A 14168-nucleotide genomic window follows, 5' to 3' on the forward strand; every position below is an offset into this window, starting at 1 on the left:
CTTATAATGGAGAACGAAGAAGTTACAAAGTTACTGATTAAGGGCACTTCCGGATGGACTACGACAAAACCCCTTTAAACTAGGACACTTGGAGAGTCAATACCCATGGGAGCACCGGAGTACTTGAGTTACCTCACCCAGTGAAGCTGGGTTCATAGGTGTCTTTTCGTGTCCGGTTTCGTCAATGCTTTCAATGGAGATCTGCAAAAAAAGTGCTGCAGGCGGCCAGTGGAAGAGTGTCCGGGTGGATCCAAGGGTGGATCAAAGAAGTGAAGAACCTGAAAGCAGAGGGGACAGAGTCTGGGTCACTAGCCAGTGACCAGGAAGGAACCAGGCGATGTTGCAATGATCTCAGGTGAAGAGGTGAAGCTTGTCTCTGCAGCCAGGAAGGCCAGGAGGCGTCAAGGACAACCAGGAGCTGGATTCGAGCTGTCTTACAAAAGATCTAGTTGACTGCGGTGTCGGTATCTGGACTGGACCCAACAAACCTTGGCAAACGCAATCCATGCAGGAAGTGATTATTAGCTTCGAGTCAGACCAGCAAGGTCTGGCGAGCTTCTCCTTTGCAGGGAAGCTGGAGCAAGCCTAGAGCAACCAGGAAAGCAGTTTAGATTTAAAAGAAAGTCTTCGTAGGGCTAACTAGCCAGCGTGCTAGCAACTGGGAAGACAAGTCGAGCTGAAATGCAAGAGCAGGCCCCACGCGGCACTCGTGGAGTGTGGAGGACTGAGCTTCGGTGCAAATGTGCACGGGTCTGGGGCTTCTCCTACCCCAATGCACAACTGCAAGGGTACCTCGCTAGTTGAGCTGTTAGCAAAATGCAGGATGTCCAGGGAATCCGGTCCCATGTCTCTCGTGTCTGCCACGGGTCTCAGCCTTGCTGTGGATGTGGGTCAAAGTCAGAGAAGTCTGAGAGTCCAGTTCCTGTGTCGCTGAGTCTTCGGGTTCCAGCGGGACCATCGACAAAGCAGACCGGTAAGTTACTGGGGGTGCCTGTTTGCACAGGGTGGTCAGTCCTTGACCACAAGGGTGATGTCTTCAGTCTTCTAGTCAGAATAGAATGTCGAAGGTCCAAGAGTTTCGTATCAGAGTTTCATTCCAGGATAATCTAAAGTCTGTGGACACAGCTCCTATCTTTATACTGATTTTAGGGGCTGGATTGCCTGCTAGGTCCCTCCTATGGGTGGACCTGGGAAGGGGGTCGTTACACCCCTTTACCTTTGTCCAGTTTCACGCCAGAGTGGGGCTGGAGTGCCCCAGCAACTGGTTTGAACTGGGCTATGGATGGAGCACCTTGTTTGCCCCAGGCAGTGTCTGGAAAATCATCTTTCCATTCAACCCACCCTGCCCCAATACACTACAAACGATTCAAAAAGGGGGTGGTGATGAACAGAGTGTCTGAATTAAGCAGACCACTATTACCCAGTCAAGAGATCAGGGCTTGATCCATCACCGTTATTTAGCTCACTGCATCACCCCAGTTCAGAACCTGGCTATATGCAAATTAGTCTGACCCAGTGCCTCATGGGAACAGGGCAGACCAAACTACCAAGCCAATTCTTCACCGGAAAGGAGACAAGCTTCCGGGGACCGGTTTCTGGCATTTCAGCCGTCGTCGGCCCGGCTTGCTTGAATCCTGGTGGTGCAGTGAGCAAGGGAGTCATGTCTGAGTATACCCTGCCATACTTGTGGTGGCCAAAAACGATTCAAAAAGGGGTGGTGATGAACAGAGTGTCTGAATTAAGCAGACGGTGATGGATCAAGCCCTGGTCTTTGGACTGGGTAAGAGTGGTCTGCTTAATTCAGCTTAATTCACCACCCCCTTTTTCTGAACCAATACACTACAGGCTGTCTGGGGAGGTGCCTCGACAGGAAACCTATTGTCCAGGCCTCCCTTACTGGAGTTTCCCCCAGCAGCAGGAGGTCAGACTCGTGTCTGTGGCAGCAGCATCCATTTTGTGATGCTGAGGCTCTGTTTAACTTTAACCGGGTAAAGCAGGAACATACATGTCTTTCCCTCTAGAAGGGTGGAATGCTACCCCCACCACCAGAACTGGTGCGGGGGGGGGGGGGGTAGTATTCCAAAGTGTTTGACATCTTACACAACATGTTTTGATAAAGCCACACCAAAGTTGGCATTAACCGCGAGGATTATAATCCACTTAAGAGTTTATGGTATGGCTATATCATAGAACAGCTATAAGGAGATGGTTCTGAATGCTGCAGGGGGGCTCAGCTCATGCTAGGGCACCCTCTCACATAAAACCAAGCACTCTGCCTCCAGGATTGTTAAGGCCTGCCATAGGAGTGACGTATAGGTTACTATGTGTCTATATATAAGGTAGATATAGATATACTATATCTACGTAAAGGGGTGATAACACCACCTTACCCAAGCTGAGTGATCAGCCTGTGGTGTCAGTTTGGATGGCCAGCCAGGGGTGGCATAATACGTGCTGCAGCCCCTGGTAGGCCTTGGTTGCCCCTATGCCCTGGGTACCTATGGTACACTATACAGGGGATCACAAAGGTGACCCAGTACCCAATCAGGTATGTACCTAAAGTACATGGAGTCCACTTTATAGGGAGAGCAGAGATTCTTGGGCCCTGAATAGCAGGATCCCAGGCCAACTAAGTTGAAAACCAGCAAAACACTAGGCAAAAAGTTGGGGTAACCATATAGTCAGATAGCCACCTTCCTACAATACGTCTTGGCCTTTCTCCGTATCCAGGATATCTCAATGGTCGATCAAGGCAGCATGTTCCACCAGGGTAGGCGGCACCTTCTTACAATGGGTGGAGTGCACCCAGTTCCTCCTGTTCGTGAGGAGCACCTGCTCTGGTCCACGCCACCTGTGCTCCAAGCTGCTCGACCTCTCGAAAGAACTGACCATCACATGGTCGCCAGGCCGGAGTCCATGGGCCGCACCTGCAGACCTGTCAGGAAGAGCTTCTCGAACCTGTTGTTGAATAGAAATCAAACTGTCAGTCAACTGTGATAGGTAGTCACTCATCAAAATGCATGGTACATCATGTATGGGGCGTGGCTTAGGAATTCCCCAAATATTCATAGGTGTTCTAAATACCACCTCATATGGTGTAAGCCCAGATCGTGAATGTTGCACTGATCTAATGGACAACAATGCCAAGGGTAGTGCATCTGGCCATTTCAAGGATGTGGAAGCCTGTATTTTCGTTAGCTTCAACTTCAGAGTAGTATTATATCTCTTCACTAGCCCTGCCGATTGTGGATGAAAGACAGAATGAAACTTCTGCTTGATCCTTAATCCTTTCAGGACATATTCAACAACTTGCCCAACAAAATGGGGTCTGTTATCACTCCATAAAAGTTTGCAAACACCGAATCTGGGGAAAAATTCTTTCAGAAGCACCTTTGCTGTGGTCAGAGCTGTATTATTCTTCGTAGGGTACGCCTCTATCCACTTACTGAAAGCACATGCCACTACTAAAACATACTTTAAATTGTTACAGCACTCAAGCTGGATATAATCCATTTGCAAAACTTCAAAAGGTGCGGTTGGTGTAGCAAACCCTCCTGTAGGAGTCTGTGTCCCGTTACCAGGATTATACTGGAGACAAATCAAGCAGGACTGTACTGTCTTTTTAGCTGTGCCGCAATCTCTGAATGCTCCCAAACTTGTGTGAGCAGTTTCGTTATCGAGGAAGCCCCAACATGTTCCGGCCCATGTGCCATATGAATCATAGGTTGTAAATAGACTGTGGGCAGCTTCCATTTATTCATCTCTTTATTTCGCCAAAAGTCCTTATCATCCATTGTTCCATCTTTGGACCATTGTTCAAGTTCTGCCGCAGAAGCAGATCTCTGCATGTCTAGCACTTGCTGCCTAACATCATGCCAACGTTCATCCTGTGACCTTACTACGTACATGGATGTAGTTCTTGGCTGCATCGCAGTCTTAGGGGCTGTGTGTCTACGAAGGCATTGCCTGGTCCTATTTTATCAGTCACTTTCTTGTGTGCGCTACATTTAACAATTTCTATTTTCTTTGGGTATGTCAAGGCAGTCAAACGATTATGCACCAATTTTCCATGCATTCTTTGCATCCCCTGGGATGTAAGAAAGCCTCTTTCCTTCCAGAGTAACCCAAAACCATGAGCCACTCCAAAAGTATAGCGGCTATCTGTATAAATGTTCACAGACAAGTCAGTAGTAAGTTCACACGCTCATGTCAAAGCTATTAGCTCAGCTGCCTGAGCTGACTTCTGTGGGATATGAGCTGTCTCAACTACAGTCTGAAGTGTTGTATTCACATATGCAGCTGATGTTGTGCCATCTGGTAACTTCAAACAAGACCCATCAACCCACAATTCCCCATCAACGTTTAAGAGGGGCGTGTCTTGCAAATCGACACACCCCTTTGTCTGTTCCTCAGTAAGGAATATAAAATCATGAAACTCCTGTGACTGAGGCTGAGTTGCTGGGTATGGCAACAAAGTAGCTGGATTCAGGGTTGAACATCTTTTCAAAGTGATATGAGGGGCCAAGTGTGTCAATTCGTATCCTGTCAAACGAGCACTAGTTAAGTTCTGTGTTTTGGTTTGGTTCAGAAGGGCGTCAACTGCATGGGGTACTAACACCAACAGTCTGCGTGACAAAACTATCCCTTCACTCTGATGTATAGACACAGCTGCCGCTGCGACCGAACGGAAACACCCAGGTAATGCACAAGCAACTGGATCAAGAACAGCTGAAAAATATGCACAAGGACATTGCTTGTCACCGTGTGTCTGTACTAAAACTGACAATGCACACCCATCTCTCTCGTGTGCATAGAGTGTAAAAGTCTTAGTGTAATCTGGAGTACCTAATACTGTTGCAGAACAAAGAGCTTGACGCAACTGATGGAAAGCGTTCTGACATTCATTTATCCATGGAATGGGCATTGGAGTGTCTTTAGTCAGAAGAGCCAACAAAGGTTTAACAATGTGTGAAAAGCCTAAAATCCAGTGCCTACAAAAAGAGGTAAGACCAATGTATGCACGGACATCTTTCTGAGTATGGGGCACTGGTGTGCCTAAAATAGCTTGAATGCGATCTGGTGTAAGTGCACATCCCTCCTTAGACAAAAGGTGACCTAAATAGGTAACCTTCGGTCTACAATATTGCAATTTCTTCCGTGAAACTTTGTGGTGGTGTAATGCAAGGAAGGAAAGCAATGACAGCGTTCCTTCTTCACACTGTTCAGGCGTATCAGCGGCCAACAAGATGTTGTCAACATACTGTACGAGAGCCACCCCAGTCGGCACAGGAAAAGAATCAAGTTGTCGTTTCAATGCTTGGATGTAAATACTAGGACTCTCTGTATACCCTTGAGGAATTCTACAGAAATTAAATGATCGTTTATTCAAAGTGAAACAGAACAAATATCGGCTGTCAGGATGAATCGGGATTGAGAAGAAGGCATTCTTCAAATCAATCACGGTGAAGGTAGTAGCCGTCGGAGGAACCAAGCAAGAAGTGTCGTGATGTCAGAAACCACCGGGTATTGCGGCACTACAATTTTGTTAACCGCCCGTAAATCAATGATAAACCTGTAGATTTTAGTATTGGTATATTTCTTCAAAATAGGAAGGATTGGGCTATTGCAAACATTGTAAGGAACTTCTTCCACAACCCCCACTTCAATCAAATCATGCACAATGCGCACGACTGCCTCTTCGCCTTCTCGAGTAATTTTGTATTGAGGCAATCATGGCAATAAAGCTCCCTCCTTAACACTAATCTGCACTGGGGGAATAACCATTTGCCCTACATCAGTGTCCGAAGTGGCCCACAAAGTGCTAGGGGGTGAAGCCAATGTAATATCTTCCCTGATGAGACAGGACTTCTTAACCACCGGATAGTTATCATTCAAAATATCACGAACACCCTCTGGGAAACAATGTATCGTAGCTTTAAAATACTTGAGCATATCAAGACCCACAATATTGTCTGGTGTGTTTAGTGGAAAACAGAAATGGACACGGAGCAGTACATTTATCAACATGAAATGCAACTGGTTGTGACAGTGGGCTAAGAGAAGGTGTCCCATCGAAACCTATCGATATAATGGTTAAGCCAGACAGGGGAGCCCTTGGAACCAATTGTTTAGACAAGGCGCTTCGAGTGGTTAAGCCAGACAGGGGAGCCCTTGGAACCAATTGTTTAGACAAGTAGCTCCTGTATCAACCAGAAAACGATCAGTACAACCCAAAACATGTGCTTGGACATAGGGACTCTTCTGATCGACTGGAACTTCAACTGATTCCTTACCCCATCCTAGGCATTCTTATGCATAAGCAGAGCCCTTCAAATCCGAATTCAAATAGTCAGATATTTGGTATTGGTTACGCCTATCAAACATATTCAAAGAATTTGAAGGACGCCCAGCAGTCTCAAATCTAGCACGATCATCCATACCTCTCCTATGTCTGGGGTCCCTGGACGGCCTCTCATTTGTCCCCAACCGCGCTGATACTGAGGAGGAGGCCAATGAGGACATTCATAAGCCCAATGTCCAGTCTCCCTGCAATAAGCGCATTGATTAGCAGACAAAGTAGCTTGAGAAAAAGAGGGTGTACCAGGGCAATACATTGCACGTCTGCCTCAACAACTATTTCCGTAAGAGGGACCATAAACCTGAGCTAACATAACCTTTGTTTTCAACTCCTTATTTTTCTTATCCTCGTTTCCTTTAGCTTCTAATTCCTGTTGTTCCTAATACTGAGCCATAGTCAAAAGAGAGACCAGGGCAGACGTAGTCATGAACTTTCGCTGGCTTTTAGGCAACTAGCTGTTCCTGGCAACAGGTTTGTGACAAATTTATCGACAAACAGATACCTGCATGTATCAACTGTCAAATGACTAGCCACTAAAGTTGTGGAATGCCTCCTCAAAACGTGTAAAGAAATCCAAAACAGATTCATCTACCTTTTGCTTGTAGGATGCTAACACAGTCCAATCTATCTTTTTAGGAGGAATAATAGTTTTCAATTTAACTATTATAGCTTTTGGAAGGTCTAAAATTTGCTGTTGCGGTTTCTGTACGGGTTCCCTTTCTGCATCAATCCTTTCTTGTTCTTTCCCAACATCCCCAAAAGTTGTATGATCATTGACTTTACGATTAGACCTCCACATATCAGTGGGTAAAATCGGCCCACAGACATATCAATATCAGACAAAGTCATGTTACAAGAACTAATCGCTCCTTCAAATTCTTCATAAAAAGCGGCCAGATTTTTCGTGGGTTGAGCAAAACAGCCTTAAGAGCCATAACATCCACTCTGCTCCAAGGAATGTGAACCCAATTGTAAATAAAATAACTCTTCACATCCACTGTACTTTTATCATCATCTGTTCCCGCACCCTTAGGAGGGACATACAAAGGTGCTGCTTCCCACATGGGTTACCCATGAACTACAACATTATTATCTGTCTTTGAAGTGTCAGCGTGAGGCTCGATGGTCTGGAGTGTTTGTCCAGCTGCGGCAACTGCCTTTTTCTCCTCTCGCAAACGGAGTGCATCAGCTCGCAGTGTAACCATACGTCTAATTAAATCAGCCACCTGAGGGAGGAGAAAAAGACTGTCACGCAATTGCTTATAATCCCTTGCTATATCATCAGGCTCTAACTCTGTGGAATGCTTCCTAAACCGTTCAATTTTTTCTTTGGCAAATATTCCTGCAAAATATAACTGCTCTCTTTCCCGCCATTGTTGTACGTCAGCTAAAAGATCAGAAGCAGAAATATCATCACGAGCAGCTTTACGGGCAGCCGATCTAAGGCCAGCAGTACGATCAGCAGTCAGCATAGAGCGAGTTTCTCGCAACTTATCCTGATACGAAGGAGAATCATCATCATCAGACTCATGGGCAGGAGCAGAGGGAAAAGTATATGGAGGCGGAGAACAATCTAGCAAAATGGAATCATCCTGCGGTTTATTAAGGAGAGGATAGAGGGAGCGCCGGATAGTGTATTGGCCATTTACGTGTAAACTACGCTCGCTATTCTCTCTCTCTTTTATCTCCTTCATTTCTTTGTTTTTCAATTCCAGTGCTTCCGCATGAATACATTTGCGTTGTTCCTTATCTATCAAAGCTTGCTCTCTTCTCATTCTTTCATGTGCTTCTTTCTCCCACATTCGTACACAGTCAAACATGTCTTGTCTACTTTTGAGCTTAAACATACATTGCTCCACATACTGAATCTTTTTAAGATCAAATGACCCATGTAAAGGCCATCGCAATTCAGGATCCTTGCTAGTATATTTATTCCATAACATGTTGTACATTATAGAATAAATACCATTTTTAATATACATGTCCCTATTAGGCATCCCCTCGGAGGGAGCCAACTGATTCCTCTCTAGACTCACTTCGGTACCATCACAGAAGCAACACATGCTACGAAGTGTGCTTGAAACAGGCATGTCCAAGAGTATTGTAAGATATACAATACTATATAGCAGTGGCACTTAACACAGAATGTGCCGTTACAAATAGTTCACAAATTAGAGAAAAATCTCCGCATTAACTGCCTATATAAATTATATAAATATATACTCCCCTATATTCCCATATATTGACCAATTTCTATTTCCATATCACTTTGTATCACTTTATCACTGTATCACTTTATCACTTTATATTACTTTTATATCTCACTTTATATCACTGTTATATCACATTAAACTCTCTCTTCGCAGCCCGTGCACTTCTATCACTGTCTCACAAACGACCTTGCCAAGCATAAGTCTCCAGATTCCAACTGCCAAATTCTAAATCGACCAAATGGTCTCTGCACGGCGAACACCAGAAGAGATCTCAGTCAAGGACTGGCACCACCAAAGGGTCAGAAACGGAATAGAGGAAAAAACACTGTGATTGCCACGACGAGGGTCTCCTCGGGCACCGATCTTCTGCAGCGAGATTCCAATACTCCGTTTTGACCACTCCTTCGGGCATCAGAGTCGCCGATGAGCCCCACTGGTTGGGCACCAATCTGTAGAGGTGGGCCTCAGCCAGGCCTACCAGTGCTAGGGGTTCACCCTTCTCTGCAAGCAAGTCCTCAGACCAATAAATAGAAGTTGGCACGGAAACTGAAATGTAAAAGAGATATTTATTAAACCTCATGAGGTGGAACTACACTCACACAACACCCTTCGGTAGAGTATGAAGTAGCACACTGAGTAGAAGAACCATGGGTCTTTTATACCCACACAGGAGCTCAAAAGAAGGCGGTACAAGCACACATAGGAGAGTTACATACATAGATGGTCATATAGAAATGTACATTCAACAGTAAAGGAGGAGCTAGCAGTTGCTGACTCCGGTAAAAACAACCTGACAGTTACAGACTAAAACATATGTATGACTCCTGGGGCAAACCACGCCACCCAGGCATGATTCAGGTTCAGCAGCAAAGCTGCACAACAATGTGCCTTGGGCTCCAGAGGCTGCTGTGATCCGGGTTGGGTCCAGAGGGTCCAGTCAGAGGGACACATTTTTAAAAATAATTCTTAGGCTGAGAGCAAAGTTCATTGACACCAGCGCCTCCACAACTTCGTTCTCACGTACTGTTCATGAGTCACGCCACATTGGGCAGCAGCAGGAAGTCATGTCCCTTGCCGCTGCACAGGGAACAGAATAATTGTTACATTGGTAGGGGCACCACATATCCAGTATGCGGTCGGAAACCACTGCGGAGGGCAGGACCCGCCCGGTCTCGGTATTGGGCAGTAAGATAGTGACTCACACCGTGTGACAGCCGCACGAGTGGTATTTTCAATGCACTCAGCCAGGCACAGCAGGAGCTAGATTGTAACCTTGTAGCACTCAGCAGATAAGATCATTAACTGTTTACTGAATGAGCCTGAGTGCTGGCAAGTCTGCAGGGAGCAGCAGAGCCAGCGCACAAGTGACACAGGCGCCGGCGCACAAGCTAACAGTCTGGCATAGCCAGTTTCAGCGCTGGTATTGTAGTAGTGGGCCTCAGTAAGGCCTACCAGTGCTAGGGGTTCTCCCTTCTCTGCACAGAGTCCTCAGACCATAGAATAGAAGTTGGCACAGAAACTGGAATAGAAAATAGAAGATTTATTAAATCTCATGAGGTGGAACTACATTCACACAACACCCTTCGGTAATGTATGAAGTAGCACACTGAATGGAAGGAGCTTGTCCTTTTATACCCACACAGGGGCACAAATGAAGACGGTACAAGTACAAAATGCTATTTTTAGGTACATATAAGGTCATACAGAAAATGCACAGTCAACAAATGGGAGGAGCTAACAGTTGCTAATTCTGGTGAACACATCCTGACAGTTACAGAATAACAGCAGCTGCATGGACAGCTGCAAGCTCAACTGAGCCTGTGCGAAGCAGAAAAGGCTAAATATATCTCGTCTCTAGGCAGATTTCAAGAGCAGTTAACAGGAAGGTAGGACAGAGCACATGGCGAGCACATGGTAGTACATGGAAAACAAAATGGCTGACAGAAATACAAAATGGATTCCACAAAACGGACAAGATAGTCTCTAAATACAGGATGGCTTCTGCTAATGCTAACCTAATTGCTGCCAAATTACAACAGTATAGCAGAGTGAGACAGTGGCATTATGATGCGTGACAATGCATTTCAGTGTGGTGATGCGGAACACCACACTGAAATGCATTGGTGTCAACTCTGATGCATGATAGTTGGTAGGCCTGCATGCCCTAGTACTGCTACCCAGCCCTGAGCTCCAGGGCTAGCAAGTGTAAGCAGATCCGCCCAATCTTCAGCCCCGAGTAGCTCTCCCGGCTCGAGCAGGAGTGCTCCCGCCAGCACTACACGGTGGGCAGCTAGAGGTTCCTGCTGGCGTCGTCCCTGCGCCTGTCCGAGGTGCAGGTGAGTGGTGTCAGGCACAGCCCTGACATGCACATGCGTGCGTACACGTATACACACACACAGACACATCTGTCAACCCCGCCCATATACTCACTGACACACATGCATTCATTGAAACATAAAATGAATATAAATAAATAAATACAAACACCAGTCAACCCCGCCTGTGAACCCACTGACACATGCATACATGTATATACTCACACACAGCTGTTAACCCCGCCTGTGAACCCACTGACACATGCATACATGTATATACTCACACACAGCTGTCAACCCTGCCCTTGAACCCACTGACACACGTGCATTCATTAAAACAAACAACCACCAGTCAACCCCGCCCGTAAACCCACTGACACATGCATACATGTATATAATGTATATACTCACACACAGCTGTAAACCCTGCCCTTGACCTCACTGACACATGTGCATACATTCATACATACACGAGTCAACCCTGCTCATGCACCCACTGACACATGTACACATACGTGCAAACATTCTCACACACAAACACCTGTGAACCGCTTCCCATACACCTACTAACTCGGGGTCACTGTGTTGAACAATAATTTAAGATTTAAATGCACCTGCTGCAGAGTTACAAACTGGTGCGTCTAGCTTTCGGGCAGCAATAAAAATGCTATGATAACTCTAGTAATTAATGTTCCTGTTAGAAATTCCGGCGGGCCTCTCAGGCTTTCATCCTTCCAAGGTTGATGACATGAGCACAGTTGGGTTGGGTAACAAAAACATCAGTTTTTTCTGTCAGTGCCATGATACCCCTGCAGGGTGAATTCAAGCGTAGACCCGTTCCCTAAGAAAGCTTTGTTTTCTTAAGACACACATGGCCTTTCAGAAGTATCTGTGGCAGAGCGGCGAGGGATGTCACTCTCGCTGAGACGGAGTGAGTCACGGCACCTTGATGATAACGCTGTATTCGCCTCATCGAACAGTGCATCCCTGTCACAGTTTGCACAAGGCTTGTGTACGCAATTAGCGACGCCAAAAAAAAACTGCTGCACGGGTTCATCTCAGGTCTCTCTGTTCCTCCCACTGTCTGCAAAAAAATTTGATTCAATAAAAAATCAGAGTGCACAAGTCTAGTGAGGTGGCTGAGGGGAGGCGGGGTTAATAGTCCTGCTATTGAAATGCATGCATATGAGTGGTGCTTGAAGGTTTACTGAGCTAGCGAAGTTTTACAAAGTTCCTGAATATTGGCCTTCATAGGCAGCGTTGCTACTCTCACTTCGAGATCGCCCATCAAAATCAAGAGTTACTTTTATGCTGAAACTGCAGTTGAGCAGGTATTCTCAAGTTTATAACGTGAAAGCTTTTCGTCCATTTAAAGTGATAAAAAATGTGTCATGGACTTGGGCTTTTAAGCGCCAGGGGCCAGGGGCCATTTTATGCAGATGTAACACAGCACACTAGCCCACTTTGCCATGGAAGGAATGAACCGTGGGGCATATTACCAACAAGTAGCGATATTTATCGCTAAATTGGCTTAGCGACGAATTTTTTATGGCTGCCTATCGCTGGATATGTTAGTGGAGAAAACATGCTATTAGCAACGTTTTTGTCCATTATGCTAAAATATCCAGCGATAGCTGCGAAATGTGTGAATATCGCTGAGAATACAGCGATATTCACGCATTAGCAACGAAATGCTCTTAGCCATGTTATCCACCTCCCATTGGATAACATGGCTAAGAACTGGTCTGGGCAGGTGTTAGTATTTGGAGATATTCGCGCTTAGCGGGAACATTTCCAACGCTATGCCTGCCTTGCTATAAGGCGATAGCGACGTTAGCGACTGCTTTCAGTCGCCAACTGGTTGGGTATGCCCCCTTTGCATGTCATTAGCGATAAACATCGCTGACATGCAAAGTGGGCCCCAAACCGCTCGCTATCACCTAAAAGCTGTTGCTAACATCAGGTAGCGACAGCTTGCTAATAGGGCGATAGAATTATTGCCGCTTAGCAATCTGCGATAATTGCCTATTGCCCCCCTTGGTAATATGCCCCCGTGTTTTTGGCACCTGCTCCGGTCACAGAGGCGTGCATGCGGCGGCCATTCCTCTGAAGGAAGGAATCCTTTGCATTACACCATTTAATTAATGCTTCACAAAGGGGGAAAAAACCAATGACATTTACAATGCCAATAGCTTAAAACAATGTCATTGCGAGACATATTGCATTCTAAATGCTTGTTTACGTTGTAAACGATATAGAATGTAGCAAACTGAGTTAACCTCAAACCTAGGGCCGTTCTGCTGATTAGAAAAGTTGGGCAATTTTTTTTTTTATCTGTATGAATCCAAATTAGGGTGTAACATTGCAGCTTCTCATTAGTACAATTCTACTGAAATATGCTACAGATTAGAAGTAGGAATTGGTTTAATTCCTACATACATAAGAAAACAAAAATCACGGTATATTAATTTAAACGTGTTTTTTACCTTGGTGTCAACATTATTCGATTCGACTCATCGCAGTGCAAGTAGATGATATCGAAGGCGATTTAAAACGTTACAAAAAAGTGATGAAAGGAAACACATGGAGCGTTAAAACAACATAGTCAGTAACATAATGAACGCGGAGGAATGGTAAGACGTTCATTGTATATGAAAGCCAACTTGTTAGGCAACCATGCTGGGCCTTTCTTCTGAATTGTTTGCAGTACTAACTTACCTCCACTAGATGGGAGTATTTCTTTATCAAACAGGGTAGTAGTATTAAAAATGTTGGCAACTAAATGTGCGTAAGACCGTTTGAGAGTTGTTTGCCTCAAACAATTTGTCTTGTGAATGTACTCAGTTGGTTTGTGCAATGATGAGAGGAACTAAAACCGGATGCACCAAACCCAAAGCTACTTCTTTTTCAGAAACCAACGGGATAGAGTCTGACCTCCTATGCCACAGAACGTGTTTTTGTCCTGGTTTGTGAGAATGTGCATCGTTTGTGACTTGACTAACTAAATTAATTAAAACGTCTTTATTGTTTAGTTTTTTTGAAATCGTATACCATACGTATCACTTCATGAAAATATTAGTTCTTACGAAAAATCATAGAATAAATATTATTTCATTAAAACCTATGTCATAAATTAAAAGTGCAGAGAATTATCCTGTGTTTTTGCTCCCACAAGTCTTCATAGACATATCGAGAGGTTTTATAATATTGGTGATGTCTCCAAAAAGCAGGACAGAACTGCGTCAGAGATTGTTCTAAAGCCTCCCACTCTGATGATAGGTT

Source organism: Lissotriton vulgaris, chromosome 5, assembly GCF_964263255.1.
Source record: "Lissotriton vulgaris chromosome 5, aLisVul1.2, whole genome shotgun sequence".
Taxonomy (NCBI): domain Eukaryota; kingdom Metazoa; phylum Chordata; class Amphibia; order Caudata; family Salamandridae; genus Lissotriton; species Lissotriton vulgaris.